The 20,712-nt window shown below is 32.7% G+C and overlaps 1 long non-coding RNA gene across 1 annotated transcript in view; it reads right to left on the bottom strand.

Moving 5' to 3' along the window:
* LOC119641361 overlaps nt 1–16,281 on the bottom strand; it is a 25,354-nt gene extending 9,073 nt beyond the window's left edge. Inside the window, exon 1 of the long non-coding RNA XR_005247821.1 lies at nt 15,942–16,281. This is a non-coding gene — a long non-coding RNA (uncharacterized LOC119641361). The remainder of the gene's footprint in view (nt 1–15,941) is intronic.
* Nucleotides 16,282–20,712: the final 4,431 nt, after the last annotated feature.

Below are 20,712 nucleotides of genomic sequence, written 5' to 3'. Positions count from 1 at the left end.
TTGTTGTTGTTGCTGTTGCTGTTGCTGTTCTTGTTATTGTTGTTTTTGTTAATGTTAATATTGTTATTATTGTTGTTGCTGTTGTAATGCCCCTTTATTGGTAAAATTGCTGATTCTTACTGGCATAGAGATCTAAGCATATTTTTGTGGTTATTGCTGGGTCAAAAAGGGTTGCCATTGTGAGATTAATTAAATATTCTCGGTGTTGTTGTTATAGTTGTTAGTGGTGGTGTATATTAGATAACGTGTATTGCTGTTACTAAACTTGCACTTATAACTGTCGATGGGCGTGTATATATGTATGTATGTATATATGTATATGTATATGTATATATATATATATATATATATATGTAAATTTTACACTTGATTAAATTTTCAATTTCAATTCTCTCTGACTTAAATTGAATTTATTTCAATAGTTTTTGATAGTTTTAATGCGTGTGTACTAAATAAATAGAAACAGAATGCATAATGTATTTGACATCTTTTTTTTTCTCTTTATTTATTTATTTATTTATTTTTTTTTTTTTTGTCTCTTATATCATTTATAACATTATAAGGAAGCCTACAACAAAAAACAAACAAAAAAAAAAAAGGACATTTTTAATAGTTTTTATATAAAATAATTCTTTGATAAGCCTTTGTTAACACATCCTTTTACGAATTTATTGTATTTGACATTAGTTCTGTTGGCACTTATAGGTTCACGTTGCTTGATCTAGCAAACAGCATTAGAAATGAGCAAAACTGAAACATATGGTTATTAAGTTTAGTATGAATTTCTTCAATACAGTCTGCCAACGTACGTATGGATTCAAGCAATTATCGACACATTCCAGACTCGCCTTCATTTACCTTTACAAAATATCCTCTTTATGGAGTCAACTATTTTAATAGAAGTCATAATTTCTGTTTGGGAAATGGCAAAAAACATATGAGCCAGATATGAGATCGAATTAGTTAGAATTTTTGCAAAAAAGAAAAAAAAAAAAAAAAAAAATCTAAATTGATTTTCTATCTATCTATTATGCATGGAACTTATCTAAGGAACATGTGAGCATTTTAAGTGATGCACTATGAATATTTCTGAATTCCACTATAATTTTGGTTTTATTCATGCTTTAATAAATTTCATATCCGATCAGGCCGTAATAAGATTTCAATTACAATACTTTTGGGAACTGATTCTGATATTTACCACAACGCATAGATCGAAAAGAAATTTTAACAAATTCCTTACGTCCATAATTTGGCAAACTTTTTACTGAGTGCGCACAACTCTATGGACGGAATGGACAGAAATTGAGAATTTAGTTTAAAATTTTTATTAAATTTAATTTGCATATTGGCACCTAGGGCGTTATTAAAATGCATCATCTGAAATCAAGCTAAAATTTCGTGTCTTCGCAAAAATGGGAGTCTTACAATACTTAGTATTGGCTCAGCTCTGGGGCCGATATATACTTCTCTATATCGAATAAACTTTTTCGCTTTGAATTGATTTATGGACACACTGTAACGGCGATTACACAGATAACAGCTATCGATAAATCACTCATATTTCTTCTACTATCGAATGGGAAATTTTTCGATAGTAAAATTTCCTGGCGACTAATATAAGCCATATTACGATCGAGCTTACTCAATATTGAGAACCATCAACTGAGCAATTTCGCATTGTTATATGTAGCGTCCAACATGCAGTGTCATAAGAAAAAACCCGGAATTCAATTTGGTCGGTTCAAATCGTTTTATCTTTGAAGTGATAAGTGCAAGGTTTCAAAAAACCACTGACTATATTCTTCTATTTCTTCTTTTCATATTTGTATGTGTTTACACATCTTATGCTGATCATTTTCATAAAATAATCCGAAGTAGCAATTTTGCTTATCTACTTTGAAATTCGTATCACTGTCAACACAACAATTTCAACGGAAAGGACGAATCGACAATCGGAGTATAAGTATTTTGAATTTCACTTTGATCACGAGCATGTATATTCTATGCACATGTCTAATCGTTATAAGTGGAACTTAAAATTTAGTATACCCCCATCTTAAGCGGTTAGGTACATATATGTGGGGAAAATCGGAAAAAACAAAAATACAAAGAAAAAAGAAAAATACTTTTGAATATTTAAATTCTCCACAGATGACATAAACATGTCGCTTGCATACACACACACAAACACACACACACACACACACATACACACACACATACACAGTTTCTAATGCATATACTCCATACACTCACTTATATAATAATAAAAGCATAAGAGATATTTTTCACATTAATTCCACAACGTGGGTACGTGTGCCTGTGTCGTTTCTAATAAAGTTAAACTTTTGCAGAAAGAAACCAAAAAAAAAAAAAAAAAAAAAAAAAAAAAAAAAAATTTAGGAAAAAGATTCAAAATTTACTATAACACCATTGGATAGAAAATTGGCAGGGGATTCTGCATTAAAATTGCGTCTCGCTTCTTCCTCTTCATAATACTCGGGCGGACGACCGACATGCATACATGCAAAGACTTATGCATATGATAAGTTGTGTGTACGAAAAATTATGTTTATCAGACCTGTCTCTCGTTGGCATTTTCTAAAATATTTCAAATAATTTCTTCTTTTTTTTTTCATTTTTTTATACTTTTTTTATTTTTGGTTTCTTCTCTGGTTTTTCCTGCCGGTTTGTGTTTTATGAGAATTGATGTGAGATTATGAGGATATTGCAACGACCACAACCGCACATATACACGCATATATTTTATTTATGTGTTAAGTTATGTATAAAATTTCTTTCTTCACCATACACACACATATATATATATGGAAGCTATAATCTCAAATTTGGAAGAATTTATAAGGGTTCCTTTCCTTTCATACATACGAAAAACTGTAATTAAAAGAAATAGAAGAAATTATAACGATTGCAATGATTTAATAATCCGCCAGAATTCTAATTCTAATTTATTTGACAGGCAATCATGCACTCACGCACTTTTAAAGCAATTCGACTTTGTAGTAAGTGAAGGAAATCAAGTCGATTAAGGCGAACAGTGAATTAAATCTCTATGGAAATTGAAAAGGAGTAAGCAAAAAATTAATTATTTAAATATTTTTACACCTCCCGCCTAAACACATTTGTTTACTATACTAAATTGTAAGATATAATTAACGCGTCACTCGTTACAATCCGTTAGGATGTTTTATAGATGCCAGCACTATTTGTGAAACCGTATGATTTTGAAATGTTATAAATATGTTATTTATTGTAATCAAATTTCCAAAAATCTCAAAAAAGATCAGAAAAAAAAAAAAAAAAAATGTTCCACAGCAAAGATATGTCAAATAGTTTTGCTCAGATAATTGCTGCAAGCAGACGCCATTTTGAATTCACACAATTGACAACGATGTACATGGCTATATAAAAATGTTTAGCTAAGAGGGTGATGATAGAGGGCGATAAGAGCATTTAGTCAATGCATTACAAGACAACACTTCTTTGTACATGTTACAGGTATTCTGGGTAAAGCATTCCGTCCATCCACTAACTGTCATTGCTAAGACAACCTTTAATAACGTTAACTGAGTTTAGTGATGAAGGGCGCGTTAGCTAACTAACTAACGATGATTTAATCGAAGTACTATCTAACACTTTAACCGATACTTTATGTAACTCAGTGAAATCATTCGCAAGATAAGTGCCCTATTTGTTCATTTCCTCTTAAGGAAGACCAATCACTTCGTGGATTTGTCCAATTTGTTTAAAAATTGTTGCGGTCAGAAAGAAGTGGCAGAGAGAAGAGAAAGGCAAAGAGGTGTTACCCGCAGTCAGTAGGCGTGTATCCAATGAGTAAATATTACGGCTTTAACGACCGATTGAGCACTAGCTAGCTAGCTAGCTAACCAAACTGAAATCTACCACAATTCACATTTGTATCCACAAACACCGACTTGGTAGTCGCGATTCCTACTTACTTACTTAGTTACCTGTAACTTTGTACCAAGTACCATCTTTGAGACGCCGAGTTCGTTATATGCAAAACGAAAAAGGCGAACATCGGCCGAAAAGTCTTAAGTTATAATGCAATTGCTCTTATATACCTGTAGTCCTGGCTTATGTAATTGGAGTAAGTTAAGATGAAAGAATTATTCTCCTGTCGATGCAAGCGAATTGGTATCTGATATATGTAATCTCAAAGTCGCAAGTGTAAATGAATAAATTTATTCTAGGAGGATTCTAGGATTAGCGTAAGGCGTATAATTCTAAATCGATTTGTTTCCCATGGTCGCAGAAATTGAATTGAAGTCAGCTCCAAATTCGAATATATACGAACCAAAATTGAAAAATGGAGAAAGCATCAGAAAGACAGGATTAGGTACAAATAATTATTTGAAGTATCTAACTATCTATCAACTAACTGATCTTCAAAGCGAATATTCATATAAAGTGTGGTACATTTTTCAGTTTTATTTAGTACTCGAGCACCACTCGACTCCATGTCACAATTGAGAAAATATATTGCGACTTTTATACATTGGTTTAATGTGGTGGATATTAAGTGATCACCGTATACCGAAAATGACTTTCCTTGCATAATAATATATCCGAGATCAATTAGTTATCCGCTAATGCGCTCTAATCCGATCTAATTGTTGAAAATGTAGTGGACGAGGAGTTTTTCATTTTTATTTCAGAATATTTTCATATCTAAATTTCTTGCAAATGGTAAAAAACTTGTATATCCTTTTTTTGAATACATGTCCGAGCTTTACTCGTGACGTGTTTTCCAAAACCAATGCCATTTGAATATTATTTTTCGCTGTAGTATCGAAGGAAGCCAAATATTGCAAGTGTGTCGGTACCAGTCGTGCAATTTTTCCAAGCCGCGGCACGCGCGTTACCTTTAGAATTCTATGACGCTTTCCTTTTAAGTGAACCGCCTTTGCATCAAGTTAACAATTTCTTCATGATTAAAGCCTGGACCTTTCCAAGATGCGATAAAAATCAAGTCATCATCTCTAATACGAGGTATATTAGGTCTGCCTCTAAATGTGCCTAAGGAGAAATTTTAGCATAACATAGGCCCTGATAATCAATCAATTTACCCATGCTTCACAAAGCTTTCGATTTTTGATTATCTTTCACTTACGTAGAGTTGCTGCGATTCCATTGTAACTTTTTCAATTTCTGCACCCGGAAGGTTCATTTGTTCTACCAGTTCGAAGTTTAACCCAAATTATTTCTTTCTTAATACTCGTCCATCTATGAAAATTGTGACAACTACACCACCAAATGGCCCGCTACTGGGGACTCGCAGTCTAGTGTCTTATGCAACGATTGCTAACCTCTCTAACAAACTAACAATGTCTTTAAAAAATGTTGTATATATTTTAGCCAAAAATTGTAAAATGTATGATACTAATAACAAATCCGCGACAATAGGTTATATATATATGCATTTTCTTGCAGTTTTCCTAAACACTTCGCAATACTTTTTTGTGCGATTCTCTTTTCGACGCATGCACGAATAGTTGCTGGCCCTAGTGAAGGATTTTCAGAAGCAAAGAGAATGATGAAGAAGGTATGTGTTCAGAGAATTGCAGACTAGCTAGGCATTCATGTTTTTTTTTTAGATACAAATTTACACCAGCTTTACTCCGGCCTACGAAGAAGATACCTGGCGAGACTGATTTCGGTGTTTCTCCAAAAAACACTGTTGTTTTTCTTTCTTCGCATATGATAAATGGTGTAAAAAAATGATTATATGGAATTTTAAGGGACCAAAAATGTGATATTGACATATATATATATCGATTGCGTTGCACATGCAACGCAGAATTGAAGTGAAATGAAAATCTTTACAAAACTTGAATTTTAAAGAAGCTTAGCGAGATTTGCCACGCCTGTATTTTGTTGTTTAAAAATCTTTTTTTGATATAAATTTGTAAAGGATGAAATGCCCCTTGAATCGATGTCGGTTGTCGCAAAAGAAGAATTGAATGAATGCGAATATCTGTAATGAAAAATCGATTTGGCTTTTCGGCGCGCATTCTCAAATGACTTCATGGCAATTGAATTGGTATGGAAAACTGGAAAACAAACGCTTAGTAAGATAACCCCGGAACTGGTGAGATATCTGGTTAATGTAGTTCCAAATTTTTGGAAAATTTAAAAGCTTAAATTCCAGTTAATTTAAAAAAAAAGCCCACAATGAGGAACTCAGAATGAGGTTAAACCGAAAAAGAAAGGTTGTAGAAAAACTAGTTAACAACCTGTACCCATCTATTAGATCGAGAGAAACTTTAATTTATGTTTCGGCGAATTTAAAAAAAATTTAAGATCAAATTTAAAGAAAGACTCCTTCAGAGGTACAATACAATGTGATTAAAATGTCGAAATTCCATCAGTTCGGTAAGTCAATTATATTTATAAGAAAACCAAATCAAAAGCCATAATATATGAAATTAAAAATGTAAAAGCAAAATTTTCTATTAATTTTTGAGAGCGTAATAAATTTGGGGCTTTGTACTTCTTAGTAACGTAGCGTTGAAAATTCAAGTCTCAAAAACCTATTGAGAATTAACGCTTAATTATGGCAATAATTTAATTCCACTTGAAATTCCTTAATGCAAATCTCTACACAAATATTTATTAAATCGTTGTGCATTCTTTTCTGTCTTTGTTTTTTTCTTTTTTCTTCTTTTTTCTTCTTTCGTTTTTAGACTCTTTATTATATACAACAACAAGAAACCAAATTCATTTCAAACATTAAACATTATTTTAATGGACACACAATAATAATAATAAAACTTCATAAAGTTGTTTCACTGCCTGAACAACATTCGAGGCAACATAATAGTTTCAAATCCAGAATACGAGAGACAATACAACAGCACCAGCAACAAAAACAACAACAAAGCGCAACAATAACAACAATAACAACAATAATAATAATAATAACGAACGCGAAGCAATAGAGTGAAAAACAAATAAAAAAGAAAAACAAAGAACAAAAACAAAAACAGAAAATAACAAAAAAAAAAAAAAGCAGAAAAGGAAAGGGAAAAAAATGAACTGAAACTAAACGACAACAACAAAAGCTCAACTTTAGACACTTTTGCTAATGTCCCAAAGGACCATATCAAATGACACTGACAATGGCAGCCAATATAGAAATATGTACTCTATACGGAGTTTGTATGTGTAGATAGAGATGTGAATGTGAATGTGAATATAACTGTGTGTGTATATATATATATATATATATATATATATGTGTGTGTGTGTGTGTGTATGTGTGTGTGTGTGTGTACACAACAGGCACAACCATAAACATAGCTTACAAAGCAGTTTATATAACAACAACTGCAGCAGCCAAAGCAACAATAAACGAACGAAAATGATGTTGACTTTTTAGTCAACAGTTAAAAAAAAGCGAAAAATTTTCTGAAAAAAATGATAAAAAGAGTTGCATAAAAAATCCAAAATAAAAACTCAAACCAGTTTAGTTTCGAGCTTAAACGAATAGGAAAGCGTACCATGCCAGGAGACCCAGAATAATGTCGCACACGACATATTGCAAAGAGTTTTCAAACTCTTTGCCCTGCAAAAAGTACAAAACATAACAGAACGCCACATATAACATAACATAGAATACTATAGAGTAGAGCATAAAAAAAAAAACCGAATCTAGTGAAAAGCTTTAAAAAATATAAAAAAAAAAACACACACACACAAATTACGAATAAGAAGCATAAGAAGAAAAGCAAATGTTAAGCCACAAAAAAAGGCTAAAATTGAGTTAAAAAACTCTTACAATTCAATGTTTCATAGAAATTGAGAAAAACTAAAATTCGCAAAAAAAAAAAAAACAAAAAAAACAAAAAAAATAAATAAATAAATCAATATATATATATATATAAGCACAACAACACACACAACAACAACAAAATTTTTCATCATCATAAACTAACAAAAATAAAAATAAAAAATAAAAAAAACTTATGAATACACACAAACAGAAAACAAAAAACCAAATCTATTTGAGTGTGAACTATATAAATGGAGAGGAAAAGACAAAGTTTGCGAATAAACACACAAACAAAACTCATACATCCATTAAAAATAAGTTAATATAGAATAGGGTCGACGGGTTGCCGGTATTAGATCTTTGCATTATTGCCATCATCAGTTTTAAGCATACTGTACTGTTATATATGGCTCTATAAAGCTAAACTTATTATAAACAACCTTGTGTCTACACTGTAGACATAAGCTGCACAAAATCTGTTATAGCCCCGAGCTAAACCGCAAATTGTTTACAGTGCTTGTGGTATACAAACTAAGCTAAAATAATTTGAAAAAAAAATAAATAAATAAATAAATAAATAGAAAAAATTAATATATGAAGAAGCTTAAAAACAAAAAACAAAATTATTGCAGTAATAACAACGGTTTTAAAACTAATTTATTCGACAAATGAAGAGAAGCTAATATATCCCTAAAAAGTAATAGACGCCGTAGTCGTAATAGTTTACATTCCATTGTCTCGTATCGTGTGCTGGAAAAAAACAAAAAAAAATTTCAAAATATTTTTTTTATTTTTTTTTTTTTTTTTTTTTTTTTATAGAGAAAAACTAACGAACAATATTGAAAATTTAATTTTACAGCTAACTTTCTACCCAGTGGAATGAAAAGTTACCGATCTATCAAAACTTTCTTTTCCTGCTTTTCTTATTATTATAGTAGTAGGGCATCAAAACCTTTGACTTGTCGTTAATAAACGAAGCGACAGACCTTCAACTATCCCGGCGACGGAGTCCCACCTTGACGAACTGCATTAAGTCTATTAAGAATTCAGCTACAACGGAGGCTCAAAATTTAACGAACATGTCTGCAAGTTTCTGAACGGGACAGAGAAGCAGTAGGGTGGACTTGAGACCTGCTCTTTGCACATTAAAATTCACGGAGGATCAAGGTGGTATGATTAATCCGAATATGTATAACTATATATACACACAATAATGGCACGCGTAGTGCCGATAATTCTTGTATGTCTCCGTGGATGCTTAAAAGTGCGGTTGTAGTTACCCTCAATTACGGGAACATTAAATATTTAGAAATGCAAGCAGGCCTCGTCTTGATCAGAGGAGAGGATTTGGAATACACTCAAACGTTCACATCTCGTATTCCAGTCTTGGAATGTAACTCCAGAGTCACGGGATTGTCTTGCCATGTGGAGAACGGCGGATACTAATATTAAGCTTATATATAGCCTTCTCGTCACACGAAGAAAAAATGCAATTTCGCTTACGAAAGGATTGATGGACGCTTTTCAACAACAACGAATCGGACTTATGTCAATTAATTGCCAATCTAACGGTTCAAACGAAAGATGAAAGATGTGATAATAATAAGTGAGTTGAGAATCGAGAAAAAGCTTTGTTCATTTCAAAAATCGAAATTATTGTTTCTTTTAGTATTAGATTTTAAAAATTTTAACTAACTAATCGACTTTTACTTTACTTTCATATTAAACATAATTTCTGATAATCCAAACTACCGCACAGTGCTTCCCAATAGTCCGATTAGTTGATTATCCTAATTTACAAATGAATTTTCCACGATATTATGTAATGTGATCTGTTGTTTTTTTTTTTTCTTTTAAGCCAAAATCCTGATGCTCAGATCAGCTAGGATTTTTGGATCGATCGATAGTAGAGAGCTGAATAGTAGCTTTTACATATGTTACTTTCAGATCCTTACGAGATTGTGTTAGAGTTTCTATAGGTCGAAAAGATTGTTTGTTTGCATTCTTATGACGCAACATAAACAGGTATCTTTGGCTACATGTCTAGATATTTGAGTTGTGACATGCCGTTATACATCGTAAGTATAGATTGGCTTGAGAATACATTTGCACAGTAAACGTATTTTTTCCATGCGAATGCCAGATGTGAATGCCACACGCAACACAAGGCACAATCGCCTAAGGGTTAGAAAGTTTTATGTTTTACCATCGATTTGAATACGTTTTTCCAAATAGATGGCTTGTCCCAGTAAATCTCACAAGACTAAACGATAAACGATATTACGGAATAGTAATCATGCTTAACGATTTGTTTTTCTAAAGGTAAACACAACTTGCATAGTCTTATCTTGGTTAACTTTACACTTCCTTAACCATCTAAATACTTGGGGCGAGTGTTTTTTAACATTTCAACTTGAACTAAAACGTTTAGCGTGAAGGATAGCGGATGCAAGGACATTAAAAAATGTTTAGGTTAATCGCCACTCAATTGCAGATACAGTACTGATCAACTCTTTGTTGCTTTGTACATCTTAGGATTTTTGATTCCTTCCAAATGGTTTGCTTGAACTTAGGCGACTAAACATTTTCCTAATCTTGAGCATCAGGCCATAATCTTTTTTTATATCCCAATTCTTGAGTTTTCGATGACTGCTACGAGACATTGTTGCGTTTCCTAAAACGTAAGCATCCACATTACCTTTCATATGGATAGTGTTTGAAGCGATTTTACAAATTTTTTAAGCTCATCTATTGAGTTAATATGAACACAATACTGCAGTCTTCGTTTCGGACTTTGAAGTCATCGCAATTTGTGCCGGCCAGCAAGGTATGACCTATAAGTTGTAGTTGTAATCTTCAAAATCTTATACATTTATTAAATCATAACGAGGTGTCTTAGTAAATGTCAGTTTGTTTACGCATCCTTTGCACGATTTCGGTTCTAAAAAATCAACGCAAAGGTTCTCGCTAAGAATTTAGTGATGCATTGCATTCACATAATAAACTTGATTCATGGAATACATAGGGTTTTCCATAACCGTAAGGCCGAAATTTCTCTAACCTTGTTAGCCACGGCGCTTGTCGGGTGTTTTCAAAATCAAAATGCGGCAATAATCTATTTTGTCGGATCATTGCCGAAAGCCCTTGCAATGGAGGGGTACAAATAATTTTTGTTGACTTTTGCGAGAAGTAATAAAATGAACACAAAATAGTGAGCTTCATTGTATGAGACGACGCCAAATGCGGCTCGTCATTTGTTAAAATAAGCTTAACGAAGTTATTCGTAATTTAGTATTTGTCAGCTTTTGCGGAACGAGAAATTTCGGCCTAAATAAAAACGAAAAAAAAAAAAAACAGAAGACATTTTTTTTGTTTTTTATCTACAGGAGAGTGATTCATTTCAGTTTTGGGTCAAAAAAGAAACTTTGTAAGGTAGATGCCAGAAAAAATATAAAGCTTAAGCATTGCTCCAATTGATCAAATTTTTAATACAAAAGCGTTTATATTCTTCAATTCTCTCTTCAAATACATTAGAGCTGCAACATAGAATTCAATTATTCCTTATGCTCTGCAAATTATGTACAAATTATGCACAAACTGTTTTTTTTTTTTTTTTTTTATCTTTTCATCCTTCTTTGTTAAAGGAATGTAGAGTGTAGAATATGTGAGAAAAGTAAGTGGAAATCTGTGAACACTTGAATGCCTTATATCAACTACTTTGATGAGATTATTATGCTCATTATTATGCTCATATAAGTTGTTCTCTTCTTCGACGAGTTATTCATAAGGTATTGTGCCAACGAGCCAAAGGATTCCAATATATTCATTCTAGGCATAATATTAGCGTGTCAGCTTGGTCATCTTTATTATCAATTTGGCAAAGTGATATAAATGATTTTGTTATTAAATTATATGTCAATTCACTGACGATACAATATACCGTTTATTGTAAGCGGTAATCCATGTCGTGGAAAGATAATATCAGTGCTATGAGTCCTATGTAATGGCCGAAGCTCCAAGATCAAGCTAAGCTTCTAAGGCCATTGGAATCAATATTTTTTTGGAAATAAACTCATATTAACGAATGTAATTTATATTGTTGTTCACACTGTGAGGTGAAAAGTTATTGATCAAAATCTTATTCAAAATATATTGAGTTGATTGTCGATAAAAATGCCTTCTGTCTCAATTTCATTTAATTAAGAATATAAAAAATGTCTACAAGTGCTCTTGTGTCCTCAAAACTATGATTCAAACGATTTCGGATTGAATTCATTGAAGAATACAAAAAAAATATTGAAATACAATCTCCTCTTTGCGAATAGTCCCTTAGCTCGTCTTGCTCCTTTTATTCACTTTTTTTTTTTTTTTTGGGTTAATTTTGTTTTTTCCCTTATTTTATTTTTGGGTACCCCTGCTTGTGCCTATGGGCGAATATTGAATTTTATTATTTTTTTTTTTTTTTGGGTAAACTGTGTTTTTTGCCTATTACAGTTTTTTGTTGTTCTTACCGTTGTGTAGAACAGTAGTTGGTTTTTTGGAAACTTTACCATAGTAACACATGTTTAAATCAAACTATCAGAGATAGACGAATGCATGCATATGTGTGCTTCCAGCTATAACTGTGCATAAGAGAATTTGTTTAAGTATGTGAGTATACTTTATGGTTTGTTGGTTGTAAAATTGCTTGTAAAGCATTGTGTAGCTTTGTCTGGTAGTCTAGACAAGGAGGCTGCAATTGTTTACATTTTACTCTTGAATTTTTTCGGCACTTTCTCTGGGATTTTTCTTTTATTAATCATTTCTTTTGTTTTTTTATTCCTTTTTTTTTTTTTTTTTTTTTTTAATTCTTATTTTATTATCATTTATTTATTTTACAAGAAGGTTGTTGGAAAGCGCTTTAAAGACGTTTTGTATAAAAGAAAAGAAAAATGAAAGTTCTACTTAACTATACACTAAATTTGGACTATATTCGATGAAAGGTTTGTCAAAACACGACAAGTGAGGAAATTGTAACTTTTTCTGGGTTGAGTCTTAGATAGCCAAGAGAGGAGAACTAAAATTACAAAGGTAGATATTTTGCAGTTTCAAAAAGATTGAGCTCAGTACTGTGGATAGTGTTAGTTAGTTCTGAAGGACGTATGAATCGAATTCATAAATACATATATATATATATATATCTCGTCCTCCAAGAGACGCAAAATTTTTTAAACTACTCATTAGACCATTGTCCGCTCGTATATACGGCAATGAAATAGATCCACGACTATGAAAATCGATTCAATGTTTACAGTACGAAGAGGAACAGCGAATATACAAAAAATTAAGAAGATGAAAATAAGTGGTAAAAGATGAGAAAGGAGAGATATTAAAAAGAAAGGAGAGGGAATACGAGAAAACCAAAGACCTTATGGAAAAGAAAAGAAGAGAGGACAAAGCAAGGCAAGATAAGACAGGACATGATAAAAAGAAGACAAGACAACATAAGATAGAATAAAATAGATGAAAAGTCAGGACGAAGAAAGACAAGATAAAGAAAACAAAAACAGAAGATAAAAAAGAAGAAAAAAGACTAGAAAGTGGAGAGAAGACGAGTGACAAGCAAAAGACCGAAAAGATTAAAACCGACAGAAGAAAAAAGAAGAGAAAAGAATAGTGCAGAAGTCTAATGTCTCGTCTCAGAAACGAGCTATTCGCCCCTTTGTTAAAAGTAAGATCGTTGCCTGAGATATCTACTAAGCATTCGGCAGGGTATGGCATGGATAAGAGTTGCAGTCAACGAGTGTTCTTCAAACAAATTTTATTTAAATGCAGGTTAACGACCACAGGGCTCAGTTCTTTCGCCCCTCTTTCTTCGTGGTGTTCATTAACAACTTCCTGCGCAGAAAACAGAAAACCCTATCTACTCATTTGCAGACAACGGCAAAGTGCGTCGTTCGTGTTGGTTCAGAAAGAGACCATGCAACGAGATACAGAACAAACACCGCAAGTCGAATCACGCTTGTGACTTCATACAAAAATACCTGAATAAAGTTAAGCAAATGAGATAAGTTCTAATGCCCGATTTTTCGGCGGTGCCAATGAAGAAAAGGCGATATGAAAGTACAAAGCGATGTTTGGTGGACAGAATATGTGTTTAAAGGCTTAGGTTTTTTTTAAAGCGGTGCAAAAAATACTTCACTGCAGCTGGCATCCGCCGCATTTACGTCGCCAGCCAAAGTTAAAGTATAGCACGCATGTATGGACGAGAGCATCCGACCTGTATTTGGAGGTCCTCGATCGCATGGAATAAACGGCTCAGGCGCTCATCGACAATGGAAGTGTATACAAAACTCTCGATAACCTTGAGTAATGCAGATTGTCTTCCGTTTATGTACATGTATATTTAGCACAAGTGCCCCACAGAGATAAAAGAGATTTGTCCACCAATTGAATGCTTTAAAAGAACGTCACGGCTTTCTCAACCTTCGTACCCATTCGTCTTAGATTTGCCTGTATACCGCAGAACACAATACGATTCGTCGTTTTTTTGACCATACTGTGCGCCTTTATAACGATCTACCAACAGTGGTCTTTCCCATCGTACCTAATGTCCCCATTTTCAACTCGAATGTTCACAAACAGTACTACCTTACTCCAGCCCTCTCTTCCTATAACTCTTCCTGATTCCCTTCGTTCCCGCACATATAGAACACATACTGTGACTGGTTGATCGTCGGAAAAAAAAAGAAAATGATGATTTATCATTGTTAACGGAAAAGTAAATAATTTAGAAAGCCATTCGAAGTTTTTAAAATAAAAAATCATGGAAAAATAGTAATCATTGAAAAATGCTTTAGCATGGTCAAAGAAGTCATAAATTTTATCTTGCATGACAATTTTCTGACTTTCCGCAAAAAAATTTGATAACCATTTCCCTACGAATCTTTATTTGGAATTAGTATCACGTTGACCAGCAAATATTTACACGCAACGCAAGCACTCATAGGGCGTAATTGATGACAGTTATTATATTAAATCAACACCAGGATACCAACCAACCATTAGAAGAAATAAAAAAGAATAAAAAAAATAGAATTAAAAAACTGCCAAAAAAGCTCAAGAAATGTTAACCAACCAGGAAGACATGAACTTCAGACACCAGCAAAAAAAAAAAGAGAAAAACCAAACAAATTGTTCTCCATTATAGCCGAATCTTTAATACCCTCCATGTTAGACCGCTATAAAAATAGATGCCGACTATTCAAGTAACTATGGTCGGCTCAGTATGCGAGTGTGGATGGATCACTTTTAGGACTATAATGTGTCAGCTTTAGTTTTTTAACAATTGTGATAAAATAAATTCACTTTTCACAATTGATTTACGTTTCCGAACGTGAACAATCATTTACAAGACGAAAGGACAAATCAAGTCTACCTCGTCTTTATATATATATATATATATATATATATATAGCTTATTAAGAGTCAGGCGAGTGTTTTTCTAGATGTTGCAGGCAATAAGAGATCTTATCATATATCCATACTTCGCTAGTGGATATAAGAATAACCGCGAATGACATCAAAATCACTGGCAAAAAGTTATGAAACTTAACTAAACGGAATAAAATAAAAATGAATGCGAGACATATATCCCTGCATGTCTAGAAAAACAAAATGGTTTGGTCTAGACAACGTATCAAACATATCTACCGTCATCTACACTCGGGCTTAGCTGGACATTCTTACACACAGGCACACGCAACGCACAGTTGTAATGTAGTAAATTCGTTTATATACTGTTTCGCGGTTTCCGGCGGTAATAAAACAAAACTTTTTTAGTTCTTGTGGGGGAGTGAAAAATGACACTTTGCCTAGTTATTCATTCTCCGCTGCTGCCAGTGTTACTTTATGACGGTGGCGATGATGCTTGCTCTTGTAATTTTTGTTTTACTGTTATTTTCGGTCCTTATGTGCTTTTTCAGATAAGACTCGAGAAGAAACAAAAACAAAAATAGAAGACAAACAACAACGCAGCAGTGAAGTTTTGTTATTTTTGTTTTTCATATTCTTTTGCGTTTATTTTGTTTTTTTTTTTAGTTCATAAAAAAAGCAATATAAAATACATAGAAAAACCACTCACTCGGACTTCCGTGATTCTGTAAAATGGCACTTTCGCCTCTACTGCTATGATGAGGGATTAAATTTTACGTTTTATTAAGCATTTACTTAAGATTACGAGTAGTGAGAAAGCACAAAAGTAATTTTTGAAGTTTTTTTTTCCCCAATTTTTTAAATTTTCGTTATTTTTTGTTTTTTTATTTATAACATTTTGATTATGATTGAGTTTGATTTGAGAATTTTTCCTTCTCTTTTGTTTGTGTGTTTTTTTACTTCTATATAAAAAATCATTTCTACTTTAACCGGTTTTACAGCTTTTCATGTCTTACAAAAATTTTTCCTTTAATTGAACACAGAACAGTTTTAAACGTTCTTTTTTTTTTTTTTTTTTTTTGTTCTTTATTTTTTTCGTACTATCGAAGTAACATAAAGTATATAATAAAAAATATTCTTAGAGTCTTTTTCATATATAAGACTTTAGTCTTTCATTTAATGTTACGACTTTTTATATACTCGCGACAAAAAATTCATCATCTTTTACGATGAAAGAGAAAAATGCAACTGAAAAAAAATCTAGAAAATGTTTAGATTTATATTCATGATATTCATATAAGCGATTGTATTCTCTCCTATTTTTTTCTCTCATTTTCAGTCTCCTGTCAGAGCAAATAAAATGTTACAATAACAATGCCAGCAATCCCTCAGTGGTGCCAAGTAATCAAAGTAATCCTCTCAGAGAAAATAAAACCTTACAATAACAATGCCTGTAATCCTCTAGTGGTGCCAAGTAATCAACAAAATACTCTCAAAGCAAATCAATTTTGACAGTAGCAATACTAGCAATACCTTAGTGATGCCAAGTGATCAACAATATGCTTTCAAAGCAAATCAAATTTGACAGTAGCAATACTAGCAATACCTTAGTGGTGCCAAATGATCAGCGATATACTTTCAAAGCAAGTCAAATTTGACAGTAGCAATACTAGCGATGCACTAATGGTGCCAAGTGATCAAAGACATCCTCTCGAAGCAAACAAAACGCTACAATAACAATGCTAGCAATTCTCTGGTGGTGCCAAGTAATCAAATAAACCCAATCAGAACAACTAAGACCTTACAATAATAATGCTTGCAATCCTCTAGTGGTGCCAAGTGATCAAAAAAAAAAATCCACTCAAAGCCAATCAAATTTGACAGTAGCAATACTAGCGATGCACTAGTGGTGCCAAGTGATCAAAGTCATCCTCTCAGAACAAACAAAACTCTACAATAACAATGGCAGCAATTCCCTGGTGGTGCCAAGTAATTAAATAAATCCTCTCAGAGCAAACCAAATTCAACAATAGCAATACTGGAAATTCCCTAGTGCTGCCCAGTACTCAAAAAAAAAAAAAAAAAATCCTCTCAGAGCAAATAAAATGTTACAATAACAATCCCAGCAATCCCCTTGTGGTGACAGGTAATAAAAGAAATCCTCTCAGAGCAAACGCTAAACAAACTTTAGCACTGTTTCATATATTGAACGAGTATGTAAGCCTTTGCACACATACAACAAGAAAGCACGTTCTTGTGAATGATTATGTATGTGAATAAACTTTTATAACCATATGAGAACTCCGAGCTCCCAATACGTATTAAAACTTAACTACCAATCTATAACGAATCCTTACTGAACCACCCCCTCATCGATAAAACGCTTTGAGAAACCTTAACGTTTTGTATAAAAGAAAAGATTGCATTGCATGGTATCTCTCTGCATCCCTCCCATGTGTTTAAGTTATCCGCATATTAATTCCCTTGCAAACATTTTGAAGAGAGAGAGAGAGAGAGAGCGAATGTGTACGTGTATGCATGCACACATTTTTTTTGCATATGTGTTGTTCATATGCCTATGCTGTGTTTATGTATGATACATGCACGATATATGCATGTTTGCATGTATGGATTAATGTATGACAAGAGTTAGTAGTTAGCCGGCTGTTGATATTACACAAACCGGCTTAACATGTGCAGTTTTTTCCTTCTATTTTCTTCATAATAACTCTTTCAATTTGCATTGTTTACATGCGAGCATATCACTGCATGCGCATGTTTCTCTCTCTTATTATCCTCTTCGCTCTTTCTATCGCCTTAACTGTTAGCTTGGTTTATTCTCACGTGGCCTCTCTCTTGCATAATTGTCGTGTGTTTTATTAACATTTTTTTTTTTTTTTGTACATGTATTTAGTAAGCAAAGTTTATGTTTCGTTTTCATTATGTTCTTAAAAAAGAGATAATAAGCTTCCATATATATGTATATATATATATATATATGTATATATATTTTTATATATTTATGCTTTCTTGGCTTTATGAATGCATTTGTAGAAGCAGCTGTTCGTCCCTAAATATTTATCTATTTTAAATATTGAATGTTTATAAATGCAAATAAAATTGATATTTGATTTAAAGAAAGCAAAAACAATATGAAATTTATCAAGTGGAAGAACTATAAACGTATTTTAGAATTTATCTTATAATTTTATCAATGCATTCAGTTTCATTTCAAATTGGATTTGCTTCGTTCTATTATTTTCTTCTTATTAATTTTAAGCCATAATCTTTCCAAAAAAAGAAAAAAAATAAAAGAAAAGAAAATAAGATATCGTAACAAATTTTACATCGCTGCAAAAATCCATGATGTCGCATGGGAACGTATTGTTAATATTTCTTCTTTCTTATTTATAAAAAAGGAGCTACACATCAGTATACGAAGTAATTTGCCTAAAAGAAGATTCTTCACAATAAATCCATTTTTCAATGCTACTACACCATGGTCGTGTTTGATAAACCCAGAGTGATACCCAGAGTGTATATCCAATTATTACTATTCTTGCATTTCCTGAAGAAATTTCTGCTAGATTAGAACTGAACTGAAAAATTGAGAAAAAATTCAATCGTATCTTATCGTATCATATCTTATAGGCCGATTAGGCCCATTTTTAAGGAACTTCTTTCGTCATTGTCTAATAATGTGCATGCAACTCATTGCGATTATCAGATGTACAGCAGCAGATGATAGAAGACCAAACGGACGCACGGACAAGTGAACATTTACGTACATTAAAATTTGTCCTGCCCAACGTTCCACAAAGTTTTCTCAATCAGCTTGAGGTTCTGAGTCGAAATAGTTATGTGCAACCGTCCGACTGTTTGTCTCTGCAACTATCCATATATCCGTCTATCCATCTCTTCGTCTACCTCTCAAGCATTCTTTGAATTCCACCGGCTTGAAGTAATAATGATTGAATATCAAAACCCTGCATATACATTCTTAATTCTGATTTGGTCATGAATCCACCCAAATACTCCAAAGGTAGACAAAAAAAGTTAATTTTGAATTTATGAGAGACACTGATCTGAAACTTGATGCAAGCGTTAACGACAACGGTTTAACACTTAAGTGAGAGAATTGCCCGCTTACGAACCCATCAAAAATACGCAAAAATAATAATATTCAGCCTATAGGTAATATTGAACTAAGATCTGAAACAAATATTTCCTAGGCCAAGTTGAAAGTTCCAATCTACAATGTATTATGTATGACCTTTTCATGCAGAACAACTCTGCATATTTTCTTGTTTTTTTTTTGTATGGATATCAATATTTCTCCCTAAAGCGAACATAATTTACTTACATATTTCTTTTTTGAGTTTCTTTGCTTTTTGTATATATATATATATATATATATTTATTTAAGTAAAATTTTTACCCTAAAATAATTGCATTTTATTCGTTGCAATAATGAGTAGGTGAGCGCATACTCTTAAATGTACGGACGTGTGCATGCAAAGCCAAACGTGTAACTGCATGTATATAAGAATGTACACATGTACATTGTTGTACAGTAAACTGTAAACTGTAAACTTTATGATTATTTACGATCGTGTATTGTCTTGCGTGTGCATTATTGTTGTTTTTATTATTATTATTATTATTATTATTATTATCCTTAATATTACTGCTTTACAGTCGTCTCTTATTTGCATTCAAAGGATACAAAACAGGATAAAATGTTTATAATTGTTTGACCACAATGAAATGCATTCCTTAAGTCGTGGCGTTATGCTTAAATGTGAATACAATTATAATAATAACAAAAACAAAAACTAAAGCAATAAGAATAAGAATAATAACAACATCCCTTACAATAACAATAATATCAAAGTACATGACAATGGCAAGCGACTGTTTTCATATGAAAATTTTTGGCGTCTCATAGACGCTACATGCTCGATATACAGTTCGAAAGTTATATGAAAGGTTCAATTGTAAACGCGACGCTGCACATAAATAAAATGCTTTTATTGCCACAACTAGTGCCACCGCCATCCTTCCTACTAGCATCGACAACAACTCCACCGGACTTCGCGATAATCGATATATACGGGTATAAGGTAATACAATAATGTGACGTAATCACCGTAAAATGACTCTTGAAGGACAAGTAAAAGATTACATTTTATTATTGCTGTTGCCATCGCGCAAACAAAACAAATGTCAAGACTTAAATAGACAGTGAGTGTGTTTGAGCGAATGTGCGAACGAACGTAAGTAACAGCAAGCGAGACAATCGTGAAAATCACATTATGATATACTGAAGTATTGATAAGAGCCATACAATGCATTATGGTGTGCTGTAGCTGTTGCTGACATGTCAACATTTGATTGTGTGTTGCATACTAAATAGAAATAGATCATGAAATGTCAATGTTATGGTCACAAACACGATAAGTGAAGAGACGTTATTTATA

The sequence above is a fragment of the Glossina fuscipes genome, unplaced genomic scaffold, assembly GCF_014805625.2.
Source record: "Glossina fuscipes isolate IAEA_lab_2018 unplaced genomic scaffold, Yale_Gfus_2 0, whole genome shotgun sequence".
Lineage (NCBI taxonomy): Eukaryota > Metazoa > Arthropoda > Insecta > Diptera > Glossinidae > Glossina > Glossina fuscipes.
The sequence above is the reverse complement of the archived record's forward strand: the minus strand, read 5'-3'. Positions and strand labels throughout refer to the sequence as shown.